General features: G+C 37.2%; 1 protein-coding gene across 8 annotated transcripts in view; it reads right to left on the bottom strand.

The window, feature by feature from the left end:
* The window catches only part of Pkib (cAMP-dependent protein kinase inhibitor beta), a 101,465-nt gene that overhangs the window by 37,568 nt on the left and 39,825 nt on the right, over positions 1-24,072 (bottom strand). For 6 of the 8 annotated variants that reach the window (XM_090338198.1, XM_090338200.1, XM_090338195.1 and 3 more), the window contains one exon: positions 588-654. The exons of the other annotated variants lie outside the window; for them this stretch is intronic. The gene's annotated coding sequence lies outside the window, so the exon portion shown is untranslated. The remainder of the gene's footprint in view (positions 1-587; positions 655-24,072) is intronic. 8 annotated transcript variants of the gene reach the window in all.

The following is a 24,072-nucleotide window of genomic DNA, read 5'->3' on the forward strand; positions in this document are numbered from 1 at the left end:
CATTAGTTATGTGAGCCTTGTGATATTAAGTTTCTAAAATTGCTAATGATGGAAAATACAAAGTTCTCCAAAGTCATTTCTTTTTAACTATTTAAACAAATACAAATGCCACTTTCTGCTGTGGCCAAGTTTTACCTATCTTTTTTTTCTTGTTTCAGATTACTTTTATTTATTGCATTTTATTGTCAGGGTGATGTATAGAGTGGTTATAGTTACTCAGGCAGTGAGTATATTACTTCTTTTTTTAGAAAATTTTTTATTGTGATATATAGAAGGGTTACAGTATATTCAATCTTGTTTTTTCTGAATGTTACCAACTGACTAAAGTATGAACAAAGATATTTTCACATAGGAGCAACAGAGAATGGAAATTATATGAAGAAAGAGAAATTTCCAAAGAAATATTTACTCCCTATGAGAAGATATGGCCAAGGATTTTCTGTTTGAGGTTTTATTTCAGAGCTGTATATTTTTTCCCCTATTAGTTTACACTGCATAGCTTTATTTGATCAACTGAAAGAGCTAGTGCTTCCACAAAATCAATATATAATTTCCTAAACAAAAAATAAAAGTGAAAGGCTACTTACAAATATCTGGCAAGATATGCTGTATTTTAAGACAGGTTTAGGAAGAAACTCAGATAAATCTTGGTTTCTGCAAATTCAAAAAAAAATACAAGAGAGAAATGAAACAACAAAACAAACATGAAGAGCCAGAAAAGTTCCAGCTAAATAATCTAATGTTATCTAATACTAGTTAAAATATATTTGCTAATTTTTCAATTGACTTTAAACTGGTAAACACCATAGTTTCTGGTGGAAAAGTATAGCCTCTAATTTGATAATGAAATTTTCAAATTAAACTCATATCCTACTTCATCATCTCCAGCATCATATGTTAATATCAAGGATTGCAAGCTACAAAATGTATGTCATAGTACTAATCAATGACAAGTTGAAAAAAATCATCATATAAAAACAACTGATTATTATAGAAAATACATGCACATGTGCACAGGATGCCCACTGTAAATAAATATTTGGCATTACTATACATTTCAGAAGTTGTGGAGACATAACATGCTTAAAATATGACTTGAGAAAATCTTTTGCACCTTTCATGAGATTCCCAAGATAGTGGAGCCACATTCCCAGCAACTCTATGGGAACCATGCCAAAGGCATAGAGCTATCTTGCTCCCAGAAATGAAAATAAACTACATATACACAATCCCTGTTCAGAGAATGGGGTCCTACAGCTCAGGGATTAGATTGTGAAGGGAAAATACTAGGAACATGATAAGTCAACGATCACATTTGCCACTGGGCAATAGAGTACTTGACAAATTTCCTCCCTCTGTACTTCCACTGTGCTCATTCATCCAGCCACTCCCTTTTATCAAGCATTTACAACTTGCTCAATGATTCCACATGCTTGCTCACCGAAAATCCATTCTTTACATGGATAGGAGGTAGAATTATTTCAAATTAAATCTCCTTCTGATCACTCTGCAAAGAATTTTTCTCAAGTTTCCTATCATATAAAATCAAATAGAAGTCTTTTTCTAGTTCATGACCGCCCTCCAGAAGTTAGTCTAGCTGCCTCTTCTCTTACTTTTCATCCATGCCCAACAGGTACCAGTGCTAAAAATAAAAATTCTGAAGTGGTACTCACTCAACAGAATAATTGTGCTTTCCTTGTATTGTTTCTGGGGCAATCTATTTATTTATTCATCCATTCTTAAATGGATAAATATGGATTCATCTCTCTGGTTGCACTTTTCACACATAAACATCTGGTTAGCTCTACTTTCCTGCTTTAGTGGTTTAAAACCTTTTGAGAGCATGGATTATGACTCATTTGTATCAATCCTAGCACAAAATTTTGCAGATGGTAGGATGAATGGAATAAATAATTTATTGAAGGTCAAGGTACCTGATTGCATACTTTACAACCTTGAGAGAATTTGACAACCTTACTTGGCTTCTTCTGAGAAGCCAACTTTCGCATACATTCTTGATCATCTTCTAACTCTTTGTTTGTCATCAGTTGTGGGGCTTGAATTCTGGGTGGGCCTGATGCTGCCCTTGAGCATTTTAGCTCAAGGATATCCTACCCCTTGAGCCACAGTGCCACTTCTGGTTTTCTAGTGATTAATTGCATATAAGAGTCAGGGATTTAGTGCACAGGCTGCCTTTGAACCATGATTCTCAGATCTCAACTTCCTGAATAACTAGGATTGCAGGCCGGAGCCATGGGCCACCTTTCCCCTAATTCTAAAACTGAGACCATTTCCCTGCAGTTGAGTTTCGCATCTGCAGACAAAAGACAGAGGGACAAAAGACACGAGAGGGAAATAAACTGATCATATTAGCAGTAATTAAATAAAAAGTTAAAAGCTGCAAATTTTATATAATACAATGCAAATACAGACTCATCAAAGATGAAGTCAAGAAAATAAAAATTTGTAGTAAAAAAATCTTTCAACCATTTGCATATAGTTCTTGATAAAGATCTAGTAGAAAGCACAAATAGGAATTCATCATAGACTAAGTCAGTATCTACAATCTGTAAAGTGTGTATTTAAACAATTCCTATAATGGCTAGTTACTTATGCCCCATACTGCTAATCCTAGTTATCTGGAAGGGTAAGATTGAGAGGATCATGGTTTGAGGCCATCCATGGGCATGTGAAATCCTTTCTCAACCAATACCTGAAAACTGTGGCTATGTGGGAGCTTGAGGTCTGGAGGAGTCCAGGTCAGTAAGGGGCGCCCCAGCCAAAGACTCTTTCAGTGGCATAAAGTGGGTGAGATGTGTTAACATATCCCTGTCATTCTAACTTACACATGAATCCTAAAATGGGAGGATCATGGTCCAGGCATGAACCTGGGGAGGAGGAAGCAGAGTCAATCTCAAAATAAGCACTAGAGGGGCCGGGAGTTTGGCCTAGTGGTAGAGTGCTTGCCTAGCATGCACAAAGATCCGGATTCGATTCCTCAGTACCATGTACATAGAAAAAAAGCTGAAAGTGGTGCTGAAGCTCAAGGGGTAGAGCTCTAGCCTTGAGAAAGACCAAGGACAGTACTCAGGCCCTGAGCTCAAGCCAAGGACAGGCAAAAATAAATAAATAAGTAAGTAAGTAAATAAATAAATAGTGGAAAATGTGACAGAAGTGTGGCTCAACTGTAGACAATCTGCATCTTAAATGTAAGACCCAAGTTTAAACCCCAGCACAGCTATAAAATAAAGGGAAAAAAACTATACACGTTACCTTTCTACAATTAAAGTTTTGGCTCATTTTATGAATTCTCAACCATTTCTGCCCATTGCAACAAAACCAGAGAGAGGAGCAAGGAGATCAGTGACAATGAAATGCTTATTTTCAAAGATGAGGCTTTCCTGCATATTCTGATGTGATCTCAATTGAAAACATATACATTGTAATCAGATAGGATTTATGGTGATTTTTTATTCCAGTGTTTGGTAAAATAGTGCCTATTTTCTCTGTGTTATGATTCATGTAAGTATTTCCTACATGCCTTGACTTCAGCTAATGGAATTATTGACAGATGGTAAAAAACAAACAAACAAACAAACAAACTTCAATGAGAGTTGAAAAAGTCATGAAGTGAAGTGCATGTCCTTGAGAAAGGTACTGGGACTCTAGCACGGTTCCTCTCTCCAAATCTCCCTCTCCTCTCTCTGTCTCTCTCCCCTCTTCCTCTCTCTGACTGTTTCTGTGTCTGTCTTTGTATCTCTGTCTCTTGTTTCTGTCTCTTCTCTCCTCCCCTCCCCTTGAGTTATATAGCTTCCACCATCCAGTACTTACACCAGAATAAACAATTACAACTTTTACCACTGACCAAAAGGAGTTACCTACTCAAAGGAAACCTCCAAAATTATGAGCCAAAATAAAAACCTCTCCCCACTCTAATGATCCCAGGGATTCTGTCATAATAATGGATTGCTGGCTACCTAGTGTTTATGTTTTCTAACATTAAAGTTTTAATTGCTCAAGCAGACACGGGTGTCAATATTCAAATAATATACACAAAAATAATCCATCAAGTTTCCACCATAAAATTTCAGGGAGCATTCCAAACTATGGATATCAAGATTAATAATGTTTTCATGAACATGTTTCAAAGTTCATGCAAAAATTCTACGGGGGACATAACATTACCATTTAAAATACATATCATATTTAATTTTGAGCTTATATAATAAAGTCACATATCTCACTTTGTACATCAACATCTCTGAGGAGATAAGTGCAAATCTAAAAATTATGACAGTTAAGTAATGGAAGTTCCTATCTCATAACAGTTAGGACTGTGAAAGATAAAATGTTATTTGTGGGATAAGGTCAACCAAAAAGTTATGTTGTGCTCTAAAGGCTTTACATGTAACTCCATTGGACTATGTTTTAGATTAAGTTGTTATGGTGCAAATAAAAATCTATGTAGCTATAATTCATGAATTAAGAGTTGTTATAAGCAGACCATGGCAACATAATCCCATAATCCCAGCATTTGTGGCAGAGGCAAGTAAATAATGAATTTAAAAACAGCCTGGGTTCAAAATCTTGGCCATTCTTGTTGGGGTAAGGTGGTATCTTAGGGATGCTTTTATTTGCATTTCCTTTTTGACCATGGATGATGGACATTTTCTCATATGCTTTTCTGCCATATAAATCTCTTCCGATTAAGTCTCTCTTTAGTTCCCTTGCCCATTTAGTGAATGGTTTGTTGGGTTTGGGAGAGATTAGTTTCTTGAGTTCCCTGTAGATACTGGATATTAAGCATTTGTCAGATGTAAAATACCTTGGTAAATATCTTTTCACAGTTGGTTGGCTGTTTCTCTACTTTTGCGACTATGCTTTTATCTGTGAAGAAACTTTTTATTTTTAGATAGTCCCATTTATCGAGTCTCTCTCCAATCTGTTGTGACCCTGGCATTCTGTCCAGGAATCTTTTGCCTCTGCCTATGAGTTCCAATGTCTCTCCTACTCTATCATATAGCAGTTTCATGGTTTCCGGTCTGACATTGAGGTCTTTGATCCACTTTGAGTTAATGCTTGTCATGGCGAAAGGCTAGGGTCAATTTTTAGTTTTCTGGTGGCTGCCCAGTTTTGCCAGCATCAATAATTGAATAGACTGTGTTTGTTCCACTGTATATCTTTGGCACCTTCGTCAAATACAAGTTGCCTATAGGTATGTGGTTCTATCTCAGACAATGACAATTGCTTGTGGGGTTGTGGAGAAAAAGGAACCCTACTACACTGCTGGTGGGATTGTAAGCAAGTTTAGCCACTCTGGAAAGCAGTGTGGAGGTTTCTTCAAGAACTGAAAAGTGACCTTCCCTATGATCCCGCCATACCACTTCTGGGCATCTACCCTGAACATCATAACCCAAGATATGATAAGGACACCTGCTCAGCTATGTTCATCTCTGCACTATTCACAATAGCCAGGCAATGGAAACAATCCAGATGCCCTACTGCAGATGAATGGATACAGAAAATGTGATATGTATGTATATATACATATATATATGTATATATATATATAATGGAATTCTACATAGCCAACAGCAAGATAAAATAATGGCATGTGCAGGGAAGTGGATGAATCTAGAGCTAATCATGTTGAGTGAGACAAATCAAGACCAAAGGAACAAAAGGCGCATGGTATCCTTAATATGTGGCTATTAGATCCAAATAGTACAAGAGCGAGGACTCAATATTTGCATACCCAATGCCATGGACATGGTATTGGAAATATAAGTATAACTACATAGACATAAAAACCTATGACTCTATAGACATAATGTTTTATTACATTAATTAATACGTATCTATGATATATAAACCCTTAACCTAATTTTGATTATGTTCTAAAAATTAAGAGCCTGTGATTGTATACAGAGATTCCCTTCTTGAACACTTGTTTGTTAAACATGTCATTTGAAATATGATGTAAAAATCAATGTCAATAAATTCTTTAAAAAAATTTTAAAAAAGAACAGCCTGGGACTCTGTTGCAAAAATTAACATTAAAAAGATTTTTGTCTAAATCTACCTTTATTTTTTTTACAATGACAATGACCTAAATCTAATTGGAGCTTTTCCTCCAATAGGTAGGTATTCTTTACCACTGTTGTTTGGTTTTGAAAGCAAATCATTCCAAAATATTTGTGAACGTGAAAGTTGAAAGTGTCAGGTGAATATCCACTGAACTCTGTAAAGCAAATTTGTCTTTTCAAGTGCAAGACCTAGTTTTAATAGCCTGTTCTTAAAAGGATGCTCTTAATCTCTGAAGCATGCATAATAGCAGGAAGAGCCATGCAAGGTAAATCATAGTGACCACTGAACCCTGTGTGTTCTTGAAGATGCTTTCTAGCCACAAATCCCAAATGACTTTGATAAAGAAAATCAGGTCTCTGTGTCTGTCAGACAAGAGGCATTTGCACATTTACTTTTGGAAGAATAAAAGTTGGAAAGAAGTTGGAAACAGATAAACGAAGACCAGATTTTTAAAGAGGCTTGAAAGTAAAACCACATGCTATGGGCTACTAAAAATAGGTTTAGCTAACTAGGTATATATGCATAATGTATCTGTGATGCAAGTGGATTTTGTCACTAAACATGAGATAGGAACTATATATGGGTTGTACATTCCACTTGTAGCTTACATCCTGAAAGACACCTTTCTAAACCTAGACTCTGGAAATGAGAGAATATAATGGTGGACAAAGACCATACATGAAAAGAAGATAGCAATAAGAAAGGAGGAGCCTAATACTCTCATGCTACTGTACATTCCTGTGCCACCTATAGGAACTGTATATAAGACAGAATTCACTTTATATTATATTGAACTTACTGTTGTTTTTTAACTTGACACACCCATATCCTTATTTCTGCTATTAAGGCATTCTCAAAGGAAAGAAATTATGGAGTATTGTCCTAGTATACATTGAATAAAAGACAGGGATGAACTGAAATGCTCTAAAGTTCTAAGAAATTGGGACAATAATGGAACCAAAAAGAAATGAGAGAGTGCAAGAAAGACTTGGTAAATGACTGCTCATAAGAGCTGACTCTCAGATAAAAGGACAGAAAAGAAAATGGAAATCTCAGAAATGTTGCATAATAGAAATATTTAAAAAGTGAATATTTATAGGACCTCAGGCTAAGATTATAGATAGAAATAATTAAGAGGGTATTATCATACAAGGCAAGAGGAAGCAGCAGTAATTAGCAAAGACAAAGAATTGTACATCTCACATAAGAGAAGAGTAACAATTAAAAACATTGAATGATAGTAGCAATTAAAAACATCGAATGATAGAAATGACTCACGCTGATAAATAAATTTGAAGATAAATTGTTGTGGTTTGTAAACATATTGAACCTACATAATGATTTTGCTTACTAATGTTCTCATGAAAATTAATCATTCTTTGAAATAGAAATGGTTTTATTTATATACACAGTGGTATTCTATGCTTCCATCAGGAGAAATTACATTGCCTCATTCATAAGGATATGGAAAAACTTGGAAATTGTCATATTAAGTGAAATAATTCAAACCAAAGAAACATGGGTTCTATGGTTTCCCTTATTTGTAATAATTAGTATACGTTTATAGTCCTAGCAGAGGCTTTCAATAACTCAGTAGCTATATATATGTGATACTAATCAAAATGAACTCCAAGATATGGAAACAAGAGGTTTCCTTTTGTTGTTATTTTTAATCACTGTGCAAAGTTATGTCTTTTTGTTATTATTCCACTTTGGTTTATCCCCTTTTATCAGAGTTTTTTTATTTTGGTGTCCTGTATCTTGTATTATACGTTTATCAGATTTGGGAAAGGAACAACATGATGACACAAAGGACAAAGGCTGAACAAAGAAACAGTGATACAAGACAATATGCTGGAAATGAACCTTACAACCTGCAGGGAGGGAGGTGGGGAAAGAGGGATTGTGGAGGAAAAATGAGGGAGGGGATAACAATGTTGGAAAAGAAATGAACCCATTCACTTCAGCACTGAAGTTACAAAAACGTGTAACATGAAAGTCAACTCTCTCAGTTAAAAGCCAAGATTCTGGCATTTGTCCCATCCGCCCAACAGGTTCCTCTCCCAGGCCACTGGGTCTGGAGAGTGGGGGGCGCTGAGACCCTGCCTTACAACAGCGGGTGGGGTGTGTAAGAAAATAGGAGCCAGCATCTGTCCCCCTCAAATCTTGAGCCGGGCATCCTCCAGCTGGGAATCCCCAGCAAGACAGCACCGAGGGTCCCCCCCCCCCACAGTCACAGACTCTCTGACAAAGCGGTGGAAACACAGCAGGGAACTGAAGGGCAGACCAGTAGCCAAGCTCACCTTCTGAGAATCAGAAAGGCGAGGCTCCGCCCTTGGAGCCCATGTCCTCAGCTGGGCCCAGCCCCTGGCAACAGAGCAGACAGCTGCTGGTCCTGCTGAGAGCCCCTGGAAACCCCCAAACTCCAAACTCCGGACCCTTGGCCTGGGGCCCGCCCCTGGAAACAGCACAGGAAAACCAACCACCCGTCCAGCACGCTGAGATTGAAGCACTTAGATCCAACCCATGGCCCACTGTGAGGCCACTGGTTGGGCTGAGACTAGTCATACAGCAGCACACAGCCTCTGGGAACAGGCAGAACACCTGCAAAAACTGCGAACTCTGACCTAGTCAGCAGCGGAATCGATTTGGCCAAGAACCACAGGTTTACACAGATTCCCAGAACCACCGGTCCTAATCCAAGTAAAGACCGCCACCTACCGACCACAGAGCGAACTACAACAACAGTTCTCGATGCCTAGGAGAGAGCAAAGACGAATTACGGCATACATAAATAATCAAAGTCCCACGCAAAGCCCAAAAGGAAACAAGACCGAAGGGATGACAAAGACGTCACCATCCCAAGAAATGACACCTGAAGAGACACGAAACATGACCCTATTCAAGGAGATGATTGTGGACATGACTAAAGAGATTAAAACAAAATTCCAAAAACAATTCCAGGAACATATGCAGGAAATCACCAAAAAGTTCCTCGAATATAAAAGAGAAATGGAAGAAAAGATTAATACCCTCACAGCAGACATGATCAGTTCAGTGTCCACACTTCAAGCAAAAATGGAGGTATTAAGCAGCAGATTGACGGAGATGGACAATAGAACATCAGGAATGGAAGATAAAACACTGAATGGCAGACAAGCAGGGGCCAGGTTCAACCCCTGAGAGCCAAAAAGGTGTGGCTCTGCCCTTGGAGCCCACTTCCTCTCCCGGGCCTGCCCTGGAAAACAGGGCAGAAACCAGTCAGGCTAGTTTAGTTGGGAGCACTCAAAAACCCCCAAATCCCAGGCCCTTGGCTGGGCCCCATCCCCGTGAATAGGGAAGGAAAACTAGCCATCCGCCTGGCTCAGTGTCCACAATTCAAGCAAAAATGGAGGCATTAAGCAGCAGATTGGCTGAGATGGAGAATAGGATATCAGGAATGGAAGATAAAATACAAGAGCTGGAACAGAGAATCATCAGCCTGGAAAGATCAGTCAGAATCCACCAGAGAAAACTCCAGAACCTGGCAGACTCAGCTAAGAAATCTAATCTTCGTATAATAGGGATCGATGAGGGGCCGAGTTCCAGGACAAAGGAATGCACTCCTTATTCACCAAAATCATAGCAGAGAACTTCCCCAAACTTAAAAGGGAAAATATTCACATAATTGAAGCTTTCAGAACTCCAAACAGGCAAGATCCTAGAAGGAATTCGTCTAGACACATCATAGTAAAGACACTAGACCCGAATACAAATGAACTGGTCTTAAATGCTACAGAAACAAAAAAAGAGCTATACTACAATGGGAAAAAATTAGAATAACTGCAGACCTCTCCAAGCAAACCCTAAATGCAAGAAAAGCTTGGAAAAACATGTTCATACCCTGAAGACCAACAACTGCTAACCCAGACTGATTTATCTAGCAAAACTAGCTTTTACATTTGAGGGTGAAACAAGAATATTTCATTCCAAAGAGAAGCTATATAAATACATGCTCACCAAGCCAGCATTACAAAAAGTATTAAATAATCAGGAACAAATTGCAGAACAACTAGAAGCCCCATCAAGAAGCAATTACCTACAAATCACTACACACAAAAGGGGTAAAAAGAGAGAAACTCAGAAGTAAAATTGAATAATGTCAAAGGACACTGACCACTTTTCCATAATTTCCCTAAATGTGACACCGAGCAACAGACTGGATTAAGAAACACCACCCATCCATATGTTGCCTCCAAAAGACTCACCTCACTGCCAAAGACAGAAACAAATTCCAAGTGAAAGGATGGAAACAAATTTTCCACTCCAATGCACCATGCAAAAAAGCTGGAGTAGCAATCTTAGTCTCCGACAAAATTAACTTCTCAGTAAAATCAGTACATAGAGATGGCCATTATATATTAGTAAAGGCTACAATCCATGCCCATCTTACAGTTATAAACATTTACTCCCCCAACACGGGAGCACCCAAATTCGTCAAACATACTCTCTTAGAATTACAGAACAAGATAGACTCAAACACAATCATAGTGGGAGACCTCAATACACCAGTCTCAACAAAGGACAGGTCAACACAACAAAAATTAAGCAAAGACACCATCGACTTAAATGACACCATAGCCCAGCTGGGCTTAACAGATATACACAGAGTCTTAACACCCAATGGCGAAACTTTTTACATTTTAGTCAGCAGCACAAGGAACACACTCCAAAATAGATCATACAGTAGTTCATACAAAAAACTTAAGCAGATACAAGAGGTCTGATATAATCCCATGCATTCTATCAGACCACAGTGGAGTCAGACTAATTCTGAACAATGCAGTCAAAGTCAAAAACATGCAATCACTTGGAAAATGAACAACAAACTCCTGAATAACTTCTGGGTAACAGATCAGATCAGAAATGAAATTCAAAACTTCTTTGAATGTAATGACAATCAAGAAACATCACAAAGGAACTTATGGGACCCAGCAAAGGCAGTTCTAAGAGGCAAATTTATCACACTAGGAGCACATATTAAAAAGACAGAAAAAGAGCATGTAAATAACCTTAAAAAAAACCTGAAACACCTAGAGGAGCAAGAAAAAGTTAATTCTAAAACAACTAGAAGGACAGAAATAACAAAAATAAAATCAGAAATATCAGAGATTGAAATAAGATCTACTATACACAAAATTGATAAATCAAAAAGTTGGTTCTTTGAAAGAGTCAACAGAATAGACAGACCCTTGCAAGATTAATCAAAAAAAGGAAAGGGGAGACTCAAATAAACAAGATTAGAGACCCCACGGGAACAATCACAACTGATTCCCAAGAAATTCAGTCCATAATGAATAGGTACTACCAGGGCCTATATTCAAAGAAACAAAAAAATCTAGTAGAAATGGATGATTTCTTAAATAAATACAGGCTACCCACACTGAACAAGGATGAGGTAAACAAACTGAACAAACCAATCTCTTACAATGAAATTGTGGAAGCAATCAGGGAAATGCCAACCAAAAAGAGCCCAGGTCCAGATGGTTTCACTGTGGAATTCTACAAGACGTTTAAAAATGAAATAACACCTATACTCTTGAAACTCTTCCGAGAAATAGAAACAGAAGGAGCAATGCCAAACTCATTTTATGAAGCTAATATTACTCTCATCCCCAAACCAGGGAAAGACCCAACAAAAAAAGAAAACTACAGACCTATCTCTCTAATGAACACAGACACAAAACACCTCAATAAAATATTAGCCAACAGAATCCAGAAACAAATTTTAAAAAATCATACACTAGGATCAAGTAGGCTTCATCCCACAGACGCAAGGCTGGTTTAACATTCACAAATCAATCAATGTAATACATCATATCAATAGAGTTAAGGATAAGAATCATATGATAATTTCTCTGGACGCGGAGAAGGCATTTGACAAAACACAACATCCATTCATGCTGAAAGCACTAGAAAAAATAGGAATAAGAGGTACATTCCTCAACATAGTGAAAGCCATATATGAAAAACCTACACCCAGTATTGTACTAAATGGTGAAAGACTGGAACCATTCACCTTAAAATCAGGAACTAGACAGGGATGCCCACTCTCTCCACTTCTCTTCAATATAGTGATGGAACCCTTAGCCAGAGCAATAAGGCAAGAAAAGGACATCAAAGGGATCCAGATAGGGAAAGAAGAAATTAAACTATTCCTATTCGCAGATGATATGATCCTCTACTTGAGTGACCCAACAAACTCCACTCCCAACATTACACAAACAGAAGGCCAAATCAAGAAAATGATCCCATTCGCAATAGCCCCCAAAAGAATAAAATACTTAGGAATATACTTAACCAAAGATGTAAAGGAATTATTCAATGAAAACTATAAAAGCCTAATGAAAGAAATTAAAGAGGACACTAGGAAATGGCAAGTCATCCCATGCTCATAGCTAGGGAGAACCAATATAGTGAAAATGGCTATATCGCCAAAATTGATATACAAATTCAATGCAATCCCCATCAAAATCCCAAAGACATTCTTTATGGAAATTGAAGATATAATCCAAAGATTCATATGGAACAAGAAAAGACCTAGAATAGCCAAAACAATTCTAGTCAAAAAGAGCAATGCTGGTGGTATTACAATACCAGACTTCAAACTCTACTATAGAGCCATAGTAACAAAAACAGCATGGTATTGGCACAAAAACAGACCAGAAGATCAGTGGAACAGAATAGAAGACCCAAAAATAGAACCACATACCTATAGGCAACTTGTATTTGACAAAGGAGCCAAAGATATATAGTGGAACAAACAAAGTCTATTCAATTTTTGGTGCTGGCAAAACTGGGCAGTCACATGCAGAAAACTAAAAATTCATCCTAGCCTTTCACCATGCACAAGCATTAACTCAAAGTGGATCAAAGACCTCAATGTCAGACCGGAAACTGTGAAACTGCTACATGATAAAGTAGGAGAGACACTGGAACTCATAGGCACAGGCAAAAGTTTCCTGAACAGAATCCCAGGGTCACAACAGATTGGAGAGAGACTCGATAAATGGGACTACCCAAAAATAAAAAGTTTCTATACAGACAAAAACATAGTTGCAAAAGTAGAGAGACAGCCAACCAACGGGGAAAAGATATTCACCAACAATACATCTGACAAATGCTTAATATCCAGTATCTACAGGGAACTCAAGAAACTAATCCCCCAAAACCCAATAAACTATTCACTAAATGGGCAAGGGAACTAAAGAGAGACTTATCAGCAGAAGAGATTAAAATGGCAGAAAAGCATATGAGAAAATGTTCATCATCTTTGGTCATAAAGGAAATGCAAATAAAAACAACCCTAAGATACCACCTTATCCCAACAAGAATGGCAAGATTTTGAACTCAGACAATGACCATTGCTGGTAGGGTTGTGGAGAAAAAGCAACCCTACTACACTGCTGGCGGAAATGTAGACTAGTTCAGCCACTCTGGAAAGTAGTGTGGAGGTTTCTTAAAGAACTGAAAATAGACCTTCCCTATGATCCCGCCATACCACTTCTGGGCATCTACCCTGAACATCATGACCCAGGATATCATAAGGACACCTGCTCAGCTATGTTCATCTCTGCACTATTCACAATAGCCAGGTGATGGAAACAATCCAGATGTCCTATTGCAGATGAATGCATACAGAAAATGTGGTATATATACACAATGGAATTCTACATAGCCAACAGCAAGATAAAATAATGGCATTCACAGGGAAGTGGATGAATCTAGAGCGAATCATGTAGAGTGAGACAAGTCAAGACCTAAGGAACAAAAGGGACATGGTATCCTTAATATGTGGCTATTAAATCCAAAGAGTACAAGAGCGAGGACTCAATATCTGCATACCCAATGCTATGGACATGGTAATGGAAATATAAACATAACTATATAAATATAAAAACCTATGACTCTATAGACATAATGTTTTATTTCAAAAATTAATATGGTTCTATGACATACAAACCCTTAGCCTAATTTTGATTAAGTTCTAAATACTAAGTTCCAGTGATTGTAAATAGAGCTTCCCTTCTTGAACACTTGTTTGTTAAACCTGTCATTTTAAATATGATGTAAAAATCAAAAAAAATTATTGTAAGTGTGATGAATACAGGGGTTACAGTTACATTTGTAAGTAATGAGTATATTACTTCTCGGATATTGTTATCCCTTCTCATGTGTTTCTCCTACTTGCCCTCCCCTACCCCCTCCCAAGTTGTAAGGTTTATTTCCAACATATTGTCTTGTGAATATTGCTGTTACATTGATTCATCCTTTGTCCTTTGTCTCATCATCTTGTTTTTCTCCCTCCCTTCCCTTATTTGAATAAACATTAAAAAAAGAAAGACAAGTATATGTCCAGTATACAGGCAATAGTGGCGGTGGGGAACTCATGTTTTGTGATACTCAGCATTCAATATCCAGGATTGGCACTGCTCCAGCTGTGTATGCTTCATCTGTAGAAGCACCATCACAGATCTGGTTTGTGGCATTCTGTTTCTGCATATGACCTCAGAACTGTTCATATTAACCCACAAAACTCCATTCTTACCAGGTGCCATATAAAAATCATGACACTGAAGCAACAGTCACAATCGATTATAAACTATTGCTTCTTAATGGTCATTGGCAAAGCTTTAATGAAGTCAGTAACTTAAATGTGCCCTCCAAATCAAATTCCTTAGTCTAATTACTTTTCACATCGATAGTAGTACAGTTTAGAAACCTCGTATGTACTCAATATAGGTCACAATATTACAAAAGGTAACTGTTAGTCCTCGTGGCTAATAAAAGAATTTTAATATCACTAGCAGATTTACATTTGGCATCTAATATGCTCACAAAAGAAAGCCGATGAAAACTGTTACATAAATATTGAACACTCCAAGTTGATGGGAATAAATGGTGAAGATGGTGCTTCAAATAATTTCTCCCTGAATCCTTACAAAAAGGCCTCAGAAAAAACTACTAATATATTGGATACCTAAGATTTCCTGTGGTTGTAACAGAGTCAAAGCCAAGCACAGACAAGATTTATCCAGATCCGCCTGACAAAAATATTAGCAATACATATAAACAATTTATTAGACCACTTCATCGATGTATCAAAGAATAAGTACACTAATGAGTTCTACTTTAGAGATCACACTTGGTAGGATTCCATACTTTTTCAAAATGGGTTTTATTCACTGCTCAGTTACCAGTTCTAGTCAGTGAAGATGCCCTATCTCTACTTTAGTAAGATCAATAATTTTCTCAAAGGAGCCTGATCTGTTTTGAAAGTACAAAACTGTGCCATAAAGGCATAACACTACTAAGCTATATATTACATATGCTATATATCTCTATGTATTCTACATACACAATGTATTGATTTTGCAATGCCTAGCATAACAGAGGCTGCAGGGAAATAGGAATAAAAACAAAACCCGGAACAAAATCATAATGTGTCCCCATTAACCAACAAACAAAACCAGTCCTTACATAGCTATTCTACGGGTGCCTTTTTGCATATGTCAAGATTTTCTTATGAAATGAACCTGAATTTTCATTAGCTATATGATTCCTAACAAAGCACTATACTCTTTGTACATTAGTTTTTTCATTTGTCTAGGAAATCTGCTAGTGTTTTAAGAACTCTTACTGGGCCTACTCTTCTGGAACCTGCTTGAGAGACTGTGTCAATGGAGGAAATGAGGCAAAGGAAGTCAGATGGTCATAAAAGTTTGTTATAAGAGGCTACATCTGGAAAAGACTCCAACATTAAAGATAGTATGATGCTCTGCATATGCACTTTGGAACCAGGCTGGCTTGAGAACATAGCAGCTATGTGACTTGGGCTATTGTAGTCCAAATTCCTTTTCTGTAATGTGGAAATTAGACTTCTGCTTTTGTAGGATTTTATGTGGATCGAAAGAGACAATGCCTGAAAAATACTTGGGACAATACATGGAATCTGGTCATCACTTAATAAATGGAATTCATTATTACAACTTCTTTCTAAGGAAGTAACCCATATGGTTGGAAGAATCAGTGACGAGCATGATGAGGTTACCAGCCATTTCTTTTCAAGGGAAAAGTAATCAACTCAGCTTCATCCAAAACCAATGTCCCTCTAAATGAGTGGTTAGTAATGCAAGACCACAAAAAGCCTATAAAATTTCAACTGCATTGTAGAGGTATTTATTTGAAATTTAAAAACTCATGGTATAATAGAGCCATTTTTCCCCTTCCCTAAAGTCTAGGTCCTTTCAAAACTCTAAATTTCTGTATGATGTTAATCCTGATACTTCTGTGTTCAAAGTCCCTCTCTTGAATGTACATTGTCCTAATATTTTTGATTATTGCTTTGATTTTTCCTGTAGTCTAGAATAAAGTCCCCAAGAGAAATTCACAAGAGAAATGAGAGGCATACATTCTTGTTAATGAACAAGATTCAGATTTAGAAGCTTCTAAATAAAATACAAACTATTAATTTCAGAATATAGAATAACATTGAAAATAATCTAATCAATTATTTTTCATCTTAATCTTTTTTTTCCTAGTGTGGAAGATCAAACTTCAAGGCCTGGAGCATATTAGGCAGTCTGCCACTAATTCCACAGCCGTTGGCATTTGGAGACAGGGACTCTCTAAGTGGCTCAAGTTGGACTTGTACTCAGAATTCTACTACTTCAGCTTTCCGAATATTGGAATTTCAGATGTATACTGGCATCTTGGCTATGAATTCATTTTTTAGAGGGCTTCTGAAGAGTGACCTATTGGGACTAATTTCTGTAAAGTCATCTGAAGAAGTTAACAGTTCCTATTGACTTTGGCCAAGAAAAATATTTCCATTGAAATGTTTACTTCTGCTTCTTTACCAAGTGATTCAGCCATACCTCATTTCTCTACATCATTATGGTTGTGCTGGTCATTTTTTTTTGGTGAGTTTGTCAGTCTTTTAAGTACAGGAAAGGAAGTTAGAGAAGTCTACTACATGAGTCTGTAGAGACTTATACTCATGGGTATCACTCACTGTGGCCCAAAATACACTCACAGCTAAAGTCAAAACAAAACAAAATAAAAACAACTATTGATATTTTCAGAATATAATTAGATTTTTCTCTAGTGGCATTTTCTAGGCATTCTAAATTCTAACCATTATATTAAGTATAGTTTCCTTCTAGCAGAATTTTAAATTTATTACAGGTATATTTCACATTAAGACATTGACATGCAATAAACTGAAAGCAAAGAGGTTAACGGACATGACAAAAAGAACTTGGGGGAAGATGGTTTAAAAAAAAGAAGAACAGTAAAAATACAGTTAATGATAAAATTCTCCTTCCCCAAATTTGAGAATGACTAAAAATCAGTATATACCAACACTCTCAATGGCTCACTATGTGCTTCCTATAACAGCATCTGTTCATTTCAGCATTTTCCTGGCTCTGAGAAAAATGTCAGCTACAGTGGTGATTCACTACTGCTAATTCTCCGAGCAGATGCTGCCACTGAAAGCTATTCTTCCAACCTCAGTCATCCTCTGATCGTCACAGCTGGTAGAGATATCATCTGTGGAGTCTGTTGATTTTGTCAGTTGCTGATACATTCATTGCACTTAGTGTTACTGCTTTCACATCATATTGTGCTAGTTGAAGTAACATCATCTTGAAGATTATCAAACACCAGAGTAACCACATAATCATGTATCCATTTTGTGAATGAACTGAAGAAATGAATCTTTATTCCAAATGCTTAGGAAAATGACTCCATACCTGCCATGATTTCCTGTGGGGTTAGTCTCAGCCAATCACACTCCAAAAATAACAGAAATACCCAAACTAGGGTGATGAGTCAAATTTTGGGCCTCAAAACAATGTCAAAGTCCTATTTCTAGTACCTACAAATTTGATTTTTATTTGGAAATACTCTTTGCAGTCACAATCAAGTTAAATTAAGATGAAGGCACACTAAAATAGGATAGACTCTTGATAAAATATCACTCATAATGGTGTAATGACATAGGCACAGTGGAGAAAACATCACATGAAGGGATAGGATTGACACATCTCTAAGCCAAAGCATACAGAATGCTTCAAAAGAAGCTGGAAGAAGAAAGAGCCCTTTCTTGCAGGTTTCTAATGGAACATACTCACTCAAGAACTATGAGAAAATAATTTTTTTGTTTTAAGCCATGTAATTCATGTGTACTTCAGAGGCATCCTAAATATATCAGCAAATTTTAGAGGGCACAGACATAATAAAGTATACTGACCAATGAATTATAGTGATTTAACAGATTTTCAGGCTCCACTATCTCAAACTAGAGATTGTCCTTAAGTTAAAGCATCCTCAAGTATAACTAACTCATATAACAAATCAGGATCAGATTAATAACCTTTACATTGTTGAATACATAACAATAGTTTGGATGGACAAACCATTCCCTAATAACTTAAGTTTCCAGTACTCCTAGGATCATCTCATGACTCATGATTTTATCAGAGTTAATTATGTCCACACATACCAATACACTCAGAAGAACAAAAAGGTATATTAAGACAAATGGAGTATTATTTTCATGAATTTTTCCCAAGGAAATAAAATACACAAGAAATGATATAACCAGGGTAAAGGAACAAAAGAAACAGGCCTAAGGAATTGAGCTATCAAACTACAAGTTCAGGGCCTAGCGTGTGGCACAATGGTAGAGTGTTTACTTGGCATGCATAAAGTCCTGGATTTGATTCCTCCATACCACATACACAGAAAAAGCCAGAAGTGGTGCTCTGGCCCAACTGGTAGAGTGCTGGCTTTGAGAAAACACAAATACAGTGTCCAGGCCATGAGCTTAAGCCTCAGGGCTGGTTAAAAAAAACTACACCTTCATAATTATCTGTGTTTATCTTAGAAGCTAGCAAGACACAGTTGCTGGAATGGGACATACTTGAGCCATGCTAACTGAATGATTGATTATATCTGTGTCTTTGAGCAAGTTATATATTTTAGTTTACATATTAGCAAGAAACATAATGCCATCAAACTCATAAAGCATTTCATAATTAACAGAAGTGTTAATAATTATTTGAGTGTTGGTCCAAAGTTGCCACTTGACTCAAAAAACAGATAATTCAGCTGTGTGCGGTAACTCAAGCCTGTAATCCTAGTTACTCGGGAGGCTGAGATATGAGGACTGGGATTCAAAGCCAGCTCAGGCAATGCAAAGCCAAGATACTAATCTCCAATCAATCACTAAAAATGGGAAGTGGGGCAATGGCTCCAGGGTAGGGTGGTAGCCTTGAGCTGAAGATCTCAGGGACAGCAACCAAGCCAGAGTTCAAGTCCCTTGACTCCCATCTTCCCCCCCAAAAAAATAATTCCCCCAGGACTCTGCTTTTTTGGTTTTGTTTATTTCATTTGTCAGTCCTGGGGCTTTGAACTTGTAGGCCTGGTCACTGTCCTTGGACTTTCTCATGGTTAGTGCTCTACCACTTGAGCTACAGCACCACTTCTAGCTTTTTTTGTGTATGTGGTACCAAGGAATTGAACCCAGGGCTTCATGCATGCTAGGCAAGCACTCTACCATTAGATCACACTCTCTGCCTCTATACTTTTTTAAAAACCATAAAAATAAAGCAAAATCCAAACTCAATCAACTCTAAGAGAATAAATTATATAACCACACTTCAGTGATACAAAACTGGACAGTTTTTTTTTAAAACCTTTTCAATTTGGCTACTAAGCATTAAAAAATACATTAATTGGCAGAGGGAAAGAATTTTGATCATTGAGTGTCTTGTAAACATTTGATGGCTATTATTATAAACATTAAACATAATTAAAGTTGTATATTTATATTATACTATAAAATATAAGAATAGTCTCTTACAAAACAGAATGCATGCTTATAACATATAATCACCTTATAGCATTGTCCTATTTTTCTACAGGACTGTTATGACTTAACATTTTTTTGCATTACAATCAAACTTTAGGAACAGTATGACATATTGTGCAAAATATAACAAAAACTAAAAGGGTAGGGAGTTTGGCCTAATGGTAGAGTGCCTGCCTAGCATTCACGAAGACCTGGGTTCAATTCCTCGGTACCACATACATAGAAAAAAAGCCAGAACTGGTGCTGAGGTTCAAGTGTAGAGCTCTGGCCTTGAGAAAGTTCAAGAACAGTGCTCAGGCCTTGAACCTAAGCCCAGGACTGGCAAAAACAAACAAACAAACAAACAAAACCTAAAAGGGTAAACAAAATCTGAATTTGTTAGAGAGTTGTGTTTGTGTTTGAATCTGTATTGTATTGCGGTCTTAACTATATTTTCTCCAACTCCAATATGTATTTATAAATGCTATCTTCCCACCACAGACATTTCAAAGGAGTGGGATCGCTCCACTTATTTCTTCAGTTTGTTGTATTTAACATTTCTTTTTCTTTTTTCTTTTTTTGCCAGTCCTGGGGTTTGAACTCAGGGCCTGAGCACTGTCCTTGGCCTTTTTTTCCTCAAGGCTAGCACTCTGCCACTTGAGCCACAGCACCATTTCTGACTTTTTTTTATGTATGTGGTACTGAGGAATCAATCTCAAGCCTTCGTGCATAGTAGGCAAGCACTCTACCACTTGGCCAAACTCCCAGACCCATATTAAACATTTCTTTTAAATATTCTACCCTTTGAATAAAATATAAGCTTCAAGTGTAAATGTAAAGGAGGAGAATTGGTAAGAGAGAAGGCTCTTAGATAAAAAGAAAATATTGTTTCAGAAGTATGTTTTTTATTAAGATTTTTTTCTTGTACTTGTAACTCAGTTCCAACCCTACTTGTCTGGAGAAACTTCACATTTTCATATGAGAACAAATTCCTTTTGTGGATTATAATAAGCACAAACATACTTTAGGGCATATAATGTCATCAGGAGATTGATCAAGGATGTGTGATTAATGGAACAATCACTTTTTAGTGTAATTGATCTATTTTATCCCAATATATTTGCTACAGCTTTCATCTTAGGTGTTGCCCAGAGTGGCATTATTAAGAGGTGATGGGAATTTTAAGACAGAGGCTCTAATGGGAGGTTCTGTATTGCTGGGATGTGCCATTGAAAGATACAGTATATCCATGATCCTCCCTTTCCTTTCTTTTATTATTATTATTATTATTATTATTATTATTATTAACACTATCATCATTATCATTATAATTCCCAGGCACAAAGTAAACAGCTTTACTCTTCCATGTATTCTCAACCATGATACATTGCCTTGCAGGCTCCAGAATAACAATTAACTAGAAACTGAAACATCCAAAATGTGAGCCAAATTAAGCCTTTCCCTCATGATGTAAGTTTATTATTTCAGGGTCTCATGTTCTTAAGTTCTCTCTTTTTTTAAAACCAGTAATGGACAGTTGCCTAGGTCTCTGAACTCAGGGCCTGAGTACTGTCCCTCTGTTTTTTGTTCAAGGCTAGTGCTTTACTTGTTTGAGTCACAACGCCACTTCTTTTTGTGTGGTTAACTGAAGTCTTAGAGACTTTTCTGCCATGAATGGTTTCAATGAACAATCCTCTGATATTGGCCTTATGCATAGGTAGGACTACAGGAGCCTTTGGCCCCTAGCTATTAATTATAATCCTAAATTCATAGTAATCTCTCTTAACCAGAGGTCTAAAGCTAGGAGAAATTGACTGTATCTATGATACAGAAGATTGGACTTATAAGGACCTCTACAAGGACATGTACTAAAATTTTAATTCTCTTTGCCTAATTCCAGAGCTGAGATCTAATGGGCTTTTACTTTGAATGAGCTCCCAAAATGAGAAAAGCTGGAATTAGAACTCAGGTTTTCTGATACTCATCGCAATGTTATTCACACCAAATTGTATTGTCATTGGAAGCATAAAATGGTACAAGCTTCTTTGGTTTGTTTTTCTATATGTTTTTGCTTTTTCTTGTTTGTTTGTCTGGTGGTACAGAGGTTTTTCACTTAGGGACTTGTTCTTAAAAGCTGTTTTGTTCTTGAGCCACAGCCCACTTCCTTTACTCCAGAAGAGTAAACATGTCTATGACAACCTTCCCCAATTTTAAAAAAAAGTTTTAATTAAAATTTTCATTTGAGGAACTGCCATGCTGCTTTCCATAATGGTTGAATGAGTTTGCACTCCCACCAGCAGTGTAGTAGTGATTCCTCCTGGCCACATCCCCTCCAGCATCTGTTGTTATTAGATTTCTTGATCCTGGCCATTCTAACTGGAGTGAGGAGGAATCTTAGAGTTGTTTCGATTTGCATTTCTTTTATGACCAGAGATGTTGAGCATTTCTTCATGTGTCTATAGGACATTTTTATTTCTTCTTCAGAGAAGACTCTCTTTAAGTCTTTGGCCCATCTTTTGATGGGATGGTTGTTTCTTTGGGGATTAGTTTTGGAGTAATTCAATTTTTTGAGCTGTTGATATATTTTAGATATGAGGCCTTTGTCCATTGTTTGGTTGGTGAAGATCTTCTTCCATTCTGTAGGCTTCTTAATTAATTTACTAGCTATGTTCGTTGCCATACAGAAGCTCTGCAGTTTAATGCAGTCCCACTTATCCAGCCTTTCTCTGATTTGTTGTGATTCTTGGTCCTTATTAAGAAAGTTTCGACCTGTGTCTCCTATTCCTTCTTGTAAAGTTTTCAGTGTGTCAGCTTTTACCTCGAGGTCTTTGATCCATTTGGAGTTAATTCTAGTGCAGGGTGACAAAGAAGGATCCAACTTTAGTTTTCTGCAGGTGCTTATCCAGTTCTGCCAGCACCACTTGTTGAAGGCTGTCTTTCTTTCATTCTATTTTTTTTGGCTCCCTTGTCAAAGATTAGGTGGCCATAGGTCTGTAGTTTAATATCTGGGTCCTCAGTTCTATTCCATTGGTCTTCAGCCCTATTCTTGTGCCAGAAAAGCTCCCCTGTGACCCAGCAATTCCACTACTTGGCATTTACCCAACCATCCAGAAACAAGGACATACTAAATCCACTACCACAATGATGTTCATTGCAGCACTATTTACTATAGCAAAGATATGGAACCAACCCAGATGTCCCTCAGTTGATGAGTGGATCAACAAGATGTGGTATTTATACACAATGGAATTCTATGCTCTGTCAGAAAGAACGACATCTCCCCATTTGTTCGGAAATGGAAAGACTTAGAAAAAATCATATTAAGTGAAATAAGCCAGACTCAAAGGAAAATAGGCTCAATGGTTTCCCTCATTTGCCATAATCAGTAGAAACCTTGGACTCTTCTAGCAGAGATTTGCAATAGAGCAAAACCTAGATGCATAAGGCCATACAGTATGACACTAAATGAAAGGACCTCTAGGATATAGAAACAAAAGCCATATAATGAGTGATTGCTGTCCTTAATGTACTATGTTATTTCTCATCTCTTTTGCGTTCCCTTGGTTATCTCATATTGTTACAGTATTTCACTTTGTTATCTGATATATTGGATATATGTGTATTTGGTTATTTGAAATTGGATAGGGAAGGGGGGAAAACAAGATGAGGGTGCGGGTGGGGGAAGGGAAATGGGGACCAAGACATGAGAAAGGGTATCAATGTATGTGAAGTTATGCACCTTCCATCTGGCAAATGTAATGTAACCCTTCTATTAATTACAATAAAAATTATATGAAAAAAAATAAAAAAATAAAAAATAAATAAAATTTTCATTTGATTGGTCAGGCACTGGTAGGTCACTCCTGTAATCCTAACTACTCCAGTGGTTGAGATCTGAGGATCATGGTTCAAAGCTAGCCTGAACACAAAAGTCCATGAGACTCTTATCCCCAGTTGACCACCAGGAAAAAAATGGAAATGGCACTGTGGCTCAAGTGATAGAGTGATAGCCTTGAGCTTAAGAACTCAGGGACATCACCCAGGCCCAGAGTTCAAGCTCCATGACCGACCCCTCCCAAAAATTCATT

This window comes from Megascapheus bottae, chromosome 8 (assembly GCF_031878675.1).
Source record: "Megascapheus bottae isolate mThoBot1 chromosome 8, mThoBot2.hap1, whole genome shotgun sequence".
Taxonomy (NCBI): domain Eukaryota; kingdom Metazoa; phylum Chordata; class Mammalia; order Rodentia; family Geomyidae; genus Megascapheus; species Megascapheus bottae.